Source organism: Triticum aestivum, chromosome 7A, assembly GCF_018294505.1.
Source record: "Triticum aestivum cultivar Chinese Spring chromosome 7A, IWGSC CS RefSeq v2.1, whole genome shotgun sequence".
Lineage (NCBI taxonomy): Eukaryota > Viridiplantae > Streptophyta > Magnoliopsida > Poales > Poaceae > Triticum > Triticum aestivum.
The window spans coordinates 597,951,577-597,962,261 of NC_057812.1; the positions used below are offsets into that span (position 1 = coordinate 597,951,577).

Below are 10,685 nucleotides of genomic sequence, written 5' to 3' on the forward strand. Positions count from 1 at the left end.
TCCTAGATTCATGCTATACAAATTTCCCCACTACTTTCCTGTTTGATCCAACAGCTAGATTCGAGTGCAGAAGCGGAAAAAGCCCACGTGCAACTAGAGCAATGCATGTGGAATAAGTAAATTATACCTTAAGGTTCTTGGAGTGTGGTTCGATGGGCGACCGGAGGCCGTTCTGCCCACACTATGTACAATGGCGAGGAAGAAGGGGTCCGAGGCCCTCCTGTGTCGCCGCTGGGTGAAAGAGAACAGTTGCGCCGATAGTGGATTCCTTCCCTCGCCGACGGCGACAATGTTAAGCCTCCTTCCCTTCTCGGCGGACGGATCCTGCTGTCTCTTTGACCAGCAGTGAGGGGAGAGAGAGAGAGAGGCCAATGAAGTCTTGTTTAGATCTAGAGAGGGTGGGAGAGTGTGAAGAGAGCCACTACAAGCGCTCAGGCTCCAACGTGTATATATAGTAGAGATAGTGTGAAGAGTGCAAACCCTAGAAAACAAGCACCTAGGCTACAGCGTATATAGATGGAGTGGTTTTCTTTTTCTCTCCATAAAAATCGATTTAAATTGTGCACGAAACAGAACTCTTTATTTAACGTAGTGCAGAAAAATACTAGGGGCAATGCTAATACGTGAAGAAAATTTAACGCTCGAAGGAGTCAACTCGCAATTAACAGTGCACGCCTCCCAGTCGCGCTTACTAACGTTCACGTGTGGTACACGACCCTCCAAAAACAACTAAACCACACACAGTCAAAATATCGGAAAGGTGGGATGCACCAACCTCCAATTTTAAATATTTTGGGCACTTGTATTTGGCCTAAGTTAGTGTGCCACCGTATGTACTAAGGTTACAGCGGGTGCTAAGAAACTAGGGCGTATTGAGAGTAATTGCTAAATTCACTTTGGTCACTGTACTCAAGAATGCGGTCATTATATACGTGATGAGGTGATTGACGGTCACTAGGAGATCATATAGCTCTGTATCCATCCATTTTGACCAGTCAAAGAATCCTCCTGGCATCGCCCCAGATCACTTTCTGTCTCTGTCATGCGGGGCCTACCTGTCATTGGGTGGAAGAAAGAAGTCAAACAAAAACAAAATTATGCTCAAGTGCGGTCGAACCTGAGACCTTAGGTTTGATGAGCGAACAGGCTAACCAGCTACACCACCCTCATGTTATGATTAATGAGAGGAAAATAACCTTTTATACACTCCTGCATTCGTGTGACAAGCATGCCGTGTTTTTTTGCGTGGGAGTCATTGGGATTTAAATCATAATTGTGTCATGTGGCTTTCATGGTAAGGTCTATTGGGATTTAAAGCAGTGTTGGTAGTACAGAAATAATGCAGCCTTAGTCACCTTGCCTCTCTCCACGTAGTATGTTGGGTCCTATCGGTCAGAGGGTGAAACAAACAAATTAATAATAAAAAAAATAAAAGTGCCAGTGGTGTATCTTACCTCACACATCTCGCTACTGCTCGTGAACACTGTCCAATTGATCCCTCTATTCGCTCAAGTACTATTTTAAGTGAATCCTTATTATAACACGCACACAATACGCATGCATGCACTCAGACACTAGCACACAGCGCGCAAACACACACTAGTTAGCACACAGCACGCATGCACCGGTGACCAGCGACGAAGTTGAGGCCGCAGGGTCGTACTTCGGCAGTCGCACGGCAATTGTGCGCACAAGGTGAGTAGAGCGACCTAGTGTGGGTGTCATCATAATCATCATTGATGGCCATGTCATCTCACGCAGATGGAGTTCATATGTGTTGCGCCACAAGCAGAGAGAGCTCGGACTTGGCATAGTGGTAGAGCAACAGGTCGACGACCTCAGGTGGCAGGGTCAACAACGGGAACGGCGGACAACAGGCGAGGTACTGCATGAACTTGCGGCAATAGAGGCCAGCGTGCGACTTGAATCTGTGCTAGTGTGTGTGCATGCACTGCAAACTGTGCGCTGCATGCGTGTGCCGCTACTAAATGTAGAAAACTATATTTGCCACTAGTTAATCACAATTGGTGGTTTTTGTGGTCAAAATGGATGAATACAGAGCTATACGATCTCGTAGTGACAGTATAATCACCTCATCACGTATATAGTGACCGTATCGATCGTATTCTTGAGTAAAGTGACCAAAGTGAACTTATATGATAAGTTCAGTGACCAACAGTGCATTTTACTCTTATAATTTTTTAGTTTGTACACTTTGCTCTCTTCCAATAATTTTGGGCACTTGTATACGACCTAAGTGAGTGTGCCACCATATCTCGTACTACTCCCTCCGTCTAGGTGTAAGTCACGTTAGAAGGTGTAGCGGAACCAAGGTGCAAGCAGATTGGAGGAGGAGAAACATGACTGGTCCTTCCTCCAATCAAAGCCCTGATTTCTGTCTCTACACACAATAATTAATCACAACAACTAAGAGATGTCGTTTTAGCTACCATGCAAGGCCACGTATTAACTTGCATCCAAGCCGACTTTGATTTCTTGACTGATCAACACGTAGTTGCGCTCCATGCATTGGGTTTCCAGGGGAGATAACAAGGCAGAATAAGGAGATTTTGGTTACATTGCTTAGGCTGGTCATAGTGGTGAGTAACTTGGATTAGTAACATGCATATGTTACTAGTCTATGTTACTACCTTCATAGTGGGTGGTAACATATGGATGGTAACATGCAAGTCTTCATTAATTGAGATATAGACTCATTTTACCTCGGGGTGTGTTACATTACAGTAACATATTATGTTACCACAAGCATCTCTTTCCTCATTAACTCCATGCCACATAAGCAATTTTTTCTTGGGATGTGCTATGTTACTACTACCTAAGTTACTCCCACTATGGCTAGCCCAGCTAGCCAGCTTTCGCTTTGCCAACCTTGCCTGGTCAAACGGTTTAGTGCTTTTTCTTACTAGCCTTGCCCCATGAAAATCCTTGTCATGAGTGGGTCACCAATTTTTCCGTGCACAAAGTTTGCCGTCAGAAGCGAGACGATCTGGCTCTCCTGAGCTAGCAAGGTTTTTCTAGCCCACCCAAGCTAGCTGGCTCACAAAAGCTAACATATTTTAACAGTTCCAAACGCCTAACCTTTCCCGCCTAGGCTATAAACTGTTCTTTCTAAGGATCCAAACACTCCCTAAGTAACAACACTCGCTAGCAACAAGGGCAGGAGGGGATTGAGATGCGAAGTTAATGGACGGCGCCTAAACATTTTGGGAATATCTGATTTTGGTAAGATGACTTAACACCTAGACGGAGGGAGTACTACTCCTCAATCCAGGTTTGATGGAATATTCGTCACCTCTTCTCTTCTTGTACGTACTCCATTTGTATCTCGCTTCCTGTGGCTTCGCACTCACATGATATTCCTATTATATGAACTTGTGTGTGTGTGTGCGTGTGTGTGTGTGCTTAACAGCACGTGTGTGTTAGAGAGAGCGATACATCGACCTACTCCTACAGAGAGATGGTGTGTATTATATGATTTAGCTGCGACAGTCAGTGAATCCTCTCATTTCCGGGCGTCCGATCGGGACAGGCAAACAGCTGCCACGCCCGCTCCTAACCAACATGGCCCACCCAAAGCCCCTCCATTGCCCGCGCGCGCTTCCCGCCCGAAACGGCCAGCGCCACTCCAAAGAATCGGTGCTGCATTCATTCCCGGGCAGAGCGGACACGACCTCTCACCGGCGCCTGCTTTGAAGGGAGAAGCGGATTCAAGAGTGATGGTTGCTTCGTCCATCCAACTTACTGCTGGGTCTATGTGATTTGATGGCTCATTGGTCATTATTACTGAGGTGGTACGACTGCTAGATGTCCCACGCTTTCGGCAAAAGGAGGTACTACTAGATTACAATTTTCTCCATTCTTACAGCGAATGAGTGCGAAAGCAGTGAAAACACTCGCGCTCAGTGATTACATGGCCCACCTCACACTATCACCACATTTTCTGGACACCGTGCGACACCTAACTCTTTACTTAGTACTAGTATACTACGTACTGTAATTTCTCAGTGATAAATTTGTACAATTCTATGAATCTTCTAGCTTCTGTTTCATGTATCTTGCGTCCAAGGTTTCCCGTTGCAACATTTCATCAAATACAAAGGAGACTAACATGCATGCTATTGCATCTCAATTATTAACAGATCATAGCCAATATGTACTCCCTCCATTCCAAAATAAGTGTCTCAACTTTATGCAAACTTTAGTACAAAGTTTTACTACTACTAAAGTTGACACTTATTTTGGAACAGAGATAGCTAAAGAAAAAAACAATCCATGCAGTCCCTAGCCCAGCAACCGTAAACTCTAACTAGGATTTAATTTGCTGGCAACGTTGGAGCTTCCGAAGAAATGAAGTTTGCAACCCTTTGACCATCGAATCATTTTGTGCAGTTTCACCAAAATCAAGATGAGCATCCCTGTGGCAAACAAATTGAAGAAGCGTGATTAGAATAAGATTACTGGGACTAGTTGATGAGACATAAACTCATCACAAATACCGTACGTAGAAGCCAGTAGAGGTATGTGCGGGGCAAAGAAGTAGAGAAATATCCACATGGAGTGATGTGGGCAGCTGGAGCAGTGGTGCAAGTTGGCTTTAAAGGAAGTTGTACCTGAGGGATGTCGGGATGTAGCTCAACCTAGAGGAGGGCGGCGGGAGGCGGCAACTGCCCACGTCACGACAGTGAGCAAGGGACGGAGGCAACCTCACTGGCTTTGTGAGAGAGAATGGCGGGGACCCCTGATCAGGTCGTGTCGATAGTGGGTTTTCACCGTCGGCAATAGCGACCGCATCTACACTAAGCATCCACCCCTTCCCTCGGCGGACGTGATCCGCCCGAATGTTAGAGATGTGGCCACAATCGTTTTGTGCGAGAGAGTGTGAAGAGAGCAACCCCAGCAAGCAACCGTCTAGGCTCGTCCTGGCTATGTATACAGTGGAGCGGTTTCCTTTTCTCTCCATATGAACCTATTTATACTGCGTACGTGGCAGTGAAGAAAAAAACTTTATTTATAAATGATGCGGCACCATTCATGCGTGGTTCCCGACCCTCCATTATTTATAAGTGAGTAACTACTACTAGATGCGTCAAATTATCACGTGGGCTGCATCATCTTACAGAAATGAGCTCCACCGTGTCACGTGTGTGGTTGGGGAAGACGCAAAAGATGCAAAGAGTGCTACTAGTACACTACGTGCGTGGGTGCGTGCGCCTCTTCTCTTCCAGCATGGTTATTAAAAGTATAGCCCACTACTGTACTACCATGCGGTTATTATATATGGGCAAAGAGTATAGGCAGTAATAATGACTAATAAGCCATGAAATCACGAGGCCCACCTTTCTCTATGTTTGACCGAGGAAGCAGCCATCATTTCACTCCTCATTGAATAATATTCATCCACTGCTACCTCCCCGAATAAATAAAAATCCGCTTCTACCTCCATAGCATGGTTAATAATATAGCCATGTCAATCACGACATAGAAATATCATTCACAGATACAACAGGGCTGGATCTAAGGCTGGTGATTTTTTTTACTTTGTCTCTTTCCCTTTTTGTCTCATTTACTCATTTTATATAGGAGCACGTGTGGAGTATGGCTATTCCTTTCGATGGGACTTCTTCATGGGGTTTAAGACTAAGAAGCTCCGAATAATGCCCGTTGCCCACCACTCTGAATCGTGCCATCTATAATAGGGAGTAGTCCCATTGCAACAATGAGGTCCACTAGGTCTAGCACATCCTGTAAGAAGAGACTGTCACGCAAAACATACATCTTGTTGCCTTCTTCCTCGTACAGTACGTACCACTGGTACGTACTACTAGTACTACTACTACTCGTTCTCCTATAGACCTCGCGCTTGGCATCTCCAAAATATTAACCTTGCGATTGGCTCTTCGCCTCTTCGGAAAGTCGAGCAATAATGGTACTGTAGTATATATCATTCTGGCTATATGAGACCTAATGAATTGATGCACGTCCACCACGTGGGCCAGGGTCGAGGGGCGAGGGAGAGTGCGTACTATTATGTCTGTTTCAATATATATGAAGCAAAATGAGTGAATCTACACTCTAAAATACGTATATATACATCAGTGTTTGGAATATGTACTAGTGGAGTAGTTCATATTGAAATCTACTAAAGGACATATATTCCAAACAATCTCTCTAACCAAGGTAGGGACGAGGAGTAAACAGAGGGAGTAGTAAAATTTTCTCCTCGTCCTGTGAGCCACAGCGCGCATGGGCGAGGGAGCGGGCGTAAGGCACCCAGGTGCTGCTCTGGCCCATCCTGGGTGTTCTGGTCCATAAAAATTCTCCAAAAAGTTTCGTGGTGTTTGGACTCCGTTTGATATTGATTTCCTGCAGTGTAAAAAACAAGCAAAAAACAACAACTGGCACTAGGAACTAGGTCAATAGGTTAGTCTCAAAAAAGTATATAAAGTTGCTATAAAATGATTGTAAAATGTCCAAGCACTACTAGGAAAAAGGCTACTAGCAGCACGGGTAAAAAGGCTACTAGCAGCGCGGGTACCCGCACTCCTAGTATCCCACGCTACTACTAACTTTGTTAGTAGTAGCGTGTGTGACACCCGCGCTACTGCTATTACAGAACCGCGCTAGTACTATCAAAGTAGTAGTAGCGTGCTTATAATACCAGCGCTACTAGTATCCTAAATACTAGTAGTGCGCAGTTTTTTCCCATCGCTACTAGTAACAAATTAGGAATTAAAAATAAAAATTAGATGAAATATTCATGAATAGAGATCAGAGACACATCCAGTGCAAAATAAATTAAGGTCACACAACCATCTTAACTCTTGCAGTGTTCATGGATGCAACGTTGAACATCAACTCGAAGAGATCACGTGGACGCACACAACCATCATCAAAAGGTTGGTACCTTCCCTATTGTTTCACCACCAACCTAGCCAGACTACTTCTCTAGATGTATCTACAAAGCATCGAGGTCCTCCACCTTGAGGAACTCCGGACGATGGCGTCGTCCTCCACCTCGATGACCTCCGAACGGTGTCGTCGAGGTCCTCCACCTCGGGGACCTCCGGCGTCGCAATCACCCGGACAATCATCTGTATGACGTGGTCATGGGGCTTCACGGTGAAGTCTACCCGGCCCCGAGTAGTTGAAGAGCACGACACCCATCAGGCCGTAGTAGTCCGCATCGATCACCCTGCACCCAGTCGAGAAAGTGAAAACTTGTTAGTTCGCATCCTCGTGTAGATCCAGTATGGTATTTTCTTCAATTATCTGTCTCTTTTAGTCTATTATGAATCTTCAAAACGAAAAAACACCTACTAAATGCATACCCTAGCTGTACGTGTTCATGCTATCTTCTTGTTTTGGTGCATTCAAGAAATACTAGTGTATTTGAGCTATATATTCTTGAAATATTTGACAGTTAACATTCTGTTCAAAATTTATTATTGCATGGATAGGGAAATCGCCAACAAAGGACTTCAGAAAATTGATTCCCACTGCTCTTTAAAACATGGAATAAGCGAAGTCTATTTTGAATTTTGATATTCCATGCCAACTTCAAGTATATATGCTACCATGCAATCTTTGAACGTAGATCAAAATGAGATTTCAGGCTTTGTGGGCCTTACCATGATCAGTACGTATTAAATTCTCTAGGCTTCTCAACCTTTCCCTGTAGGGAGCATTTCTTTCACCAGGTATGTCATTGTTATGTTTGGGAAGAAACCTGGATCCGTTCAAATAGTCGACCATATCCTGAAGAAAAAACAATATACATTTTCAGTGACTCACAATATATCATCGAATACTGCTCAAGTTACTTCTAAGAATAATTGTTAAAGATCAGCCAATGTTTTCTTACGATCTTCCACTCTGCAAAGTAGAAGTAAAAACTGAAAGCTAAACACACATTAAGATTACCTACGTAAAATTCTTCAGATAGCGAATGCGCGATGGACAAAAAATATATACTTCAGATAGCAAGGAGCAGGCCAACAGGCAACAACATAAGTTTTTTAGCAGGGGCGACAAGTTACTACCGAGACATTGCTGGTGAAAAGATGAATTTTGGGTACCCTTCGTCCCCGACGAGCAGACTTTGTTGACAGTGGTGCAGGGTACAGTGCTGGGCAGGCGACGCGGGGAGAGGCCTGCCTGGCCGGGGCCTAGCCGAGCTTGGTGCTGAGGATGTTGCCCATGGACACCTCCGGCACCAGCGCCGGGTCGACGTTGACTCTCCGGAGAGCACCATTTTAAATTAGGCGTCAGAGCATCACTGACTGGGTGCTCGGATCCAACTACCATCTACTTTGACCATCCGAACCACATGTGACAACAAGACTCATCTGATCTCTTGTCCTCTACTCGATGTCATGAGATATTGAGATCCAATGTTATTTGTCCAGGTCTGCTACCATCTACTTATACTAATCAGAAGGCAAACCAATCCACTTACGCCCAGCCTGTTAGGACTAAACTTATACTCCTAACAGTGGGGCTGTAAAATTTACACAAGTGTTCATCTGGGTCTTATCCTACGCCATCTCCAAAGATTTAAAATGCAAAAGTTTTCAATTGACACGACACTTGCCATTATATATTGCAAAAAAAGTTTATGTCATCCTTGCAAAAAACTAATGCTGAAGTTCTTTCTACTGCCTTTTTTCTGAATTATTAGTTGCTGATGCCAATAAAAACAAGTACAGTTCGTCTAGCAGCATACTACAAAATATACACAGCTCAGAAGTTGAAGATACAATAAATAGATACAGCTAAAAGCATGAGACCTGCTACCTTGGAAGATAGTAACTTTCAGTATCCTGGAGAAGGCCTCCCTGTTCCCCTTGAGCGTCCACTGATCCTCTGCGCCGGAGGCGTAGTAGTCATACACCATCTTCAGGAGCTTCTCCCTGGCAAGTTTCCACTACTCGGACATGTTCGTAAACATCTCCATTCCCCTGCTCAAATTATTCATCGTCAATTCCCAGTTAATCTATCTGCCAAACAACAAAATAGATCATCTGCTTTTTCTCTGAAGAGTGAAGACGCTTGAACCTGAACTGTACATCCTCCGGATAGTTTGACAGGGAATATGAGAAATCAAGAAGGATGGCAAGACATGGAACAAATCTGGAGGCTGATCTATCCGTGGAGGAGTTGATTAGCTGAAGAATCGATCCTGGATTCCTGATTCGGTATCATATATATCACTCCATCAGTAGTTTGGGATGTTGCTTTCGAATCAGCTGTACTGAAAAACGAAATAGAAAGATTGAGCTGAGGTGATTTGACGAGTCTTGTTGTCTCATGACATTGAGTCGAGGCGATTTGAGCAGTTGCTTAACTAATAGCGAGGATTGGAGTAAGAAAGCAGAGAAATTTCGTTACCCTGGATGGCGACGGAGCCGAGCTTGGTGGCGGGGAGGGACGAGAGCAGCCAAGCAAGGCGTTGATGGGCATGCTGGCGACGCCGACGACGCACACGTCCATGGGATCCAGTCGGGGGCGCAAGTGCTCGGGGACGGCGCCATGGCGTGCTGACTTGGCTGTTGGATCTTACCCCTCTGTGTGCTAGGGCTCACCGGTGGCGGGTGGATTGGGTTTGGCCGGAGAGAGTGAGAGGGAGAGGGACGATAGCGATCGGAGAACAACGACCACCATAGGGGTGGACGACAGATGAGAGGAGAGCAGGGTGGAAGGGAGGCCGGTGGTGGAAGGGATCTCGACCTGATCTAAATCGAGGGTGGGCGGTGTGGGAGTGGATCAGGGGTGGGAGGTGTGGCATCTGAGTGACACGCTTAACGGTAGCGTGGGTATCTCAAAAGCGCTGCAACTATCGACTTAGTAGTACTGCACGTTTTGCAACCAACGTTATTAATATGGTCTATCTACGGATCACGGTTAAGAATATTTATTAGTAGCATGTTTTTTAGACCATGTGCTACTAGTAATATTTAGTAGTAGCGCGGGTAAATGTAGCTCGCTACTAGTAAGTAGCAGTAGCGTGGGTCAATATAGCGCGCTACTAGTAAGTGTCTACCTATAAGCTTTTCTCTAGTAGTGAAGAATGATAATATAACAACATGAATACTTCATAAATTATAGATACATTGGAGACGTATGAGTGGTCGCTGGAGTCCTTCCACGCCACTGCGGGTCATCTTCCACTCCGCGCCATCATCGCAGATGCACATCACCAAGCTAGGGTATGTGTAGCACAAACTCGGGCCTCCATTTCTCTGTTCAAGTTCATTCACGGTAATTTTTTCGTGAAATTTTACCGTATTTATCATATCTTCACCAATTAGGTAAAATCTACGGATGCGGTTTGTAGTTGTCCCTCGCTCTTGTTCAGATCTAGGTTTTGTGTTCTGTTTTGAGCGAATGGAATCGTTCTATTCCCTCGAAAATTGTTTTGTTTCAAAACCTTCGTCGTGTGCATTTGTAACCCTATCCCATTTTCCCTCGCATGTACTCTTATTCACAGGAAAATGCAGTCGATCAAAGATTCTACCCAACCAGTGTGTCAGACTGACAGAGAGGAAGATCTATTCTTGGGCACGACTGATGAGTCAAAGGCACCGAATGCAAAGGGCCCAAAGCTAGGCCCATCAACAAGCAAGAAAAATAAATCCGATGATCTAAACAACGAGCAGGAAGAGACT

General features: G+C 44.9%; 1 pseudogene; it reads right to left on the bottom strand.

Moving 5' to 3' along the window:
• Nucleotides 1-6,966: 6,966 nt before the first annotated feature.
• Nucleotides 6,967-8,974, bottom strand: LOC123151707 (uncharacterized; annotated as a pseudogene).
• Between the last annotated feature and the right edge of the window lie 1,711 nt (nt 8,975-10,685).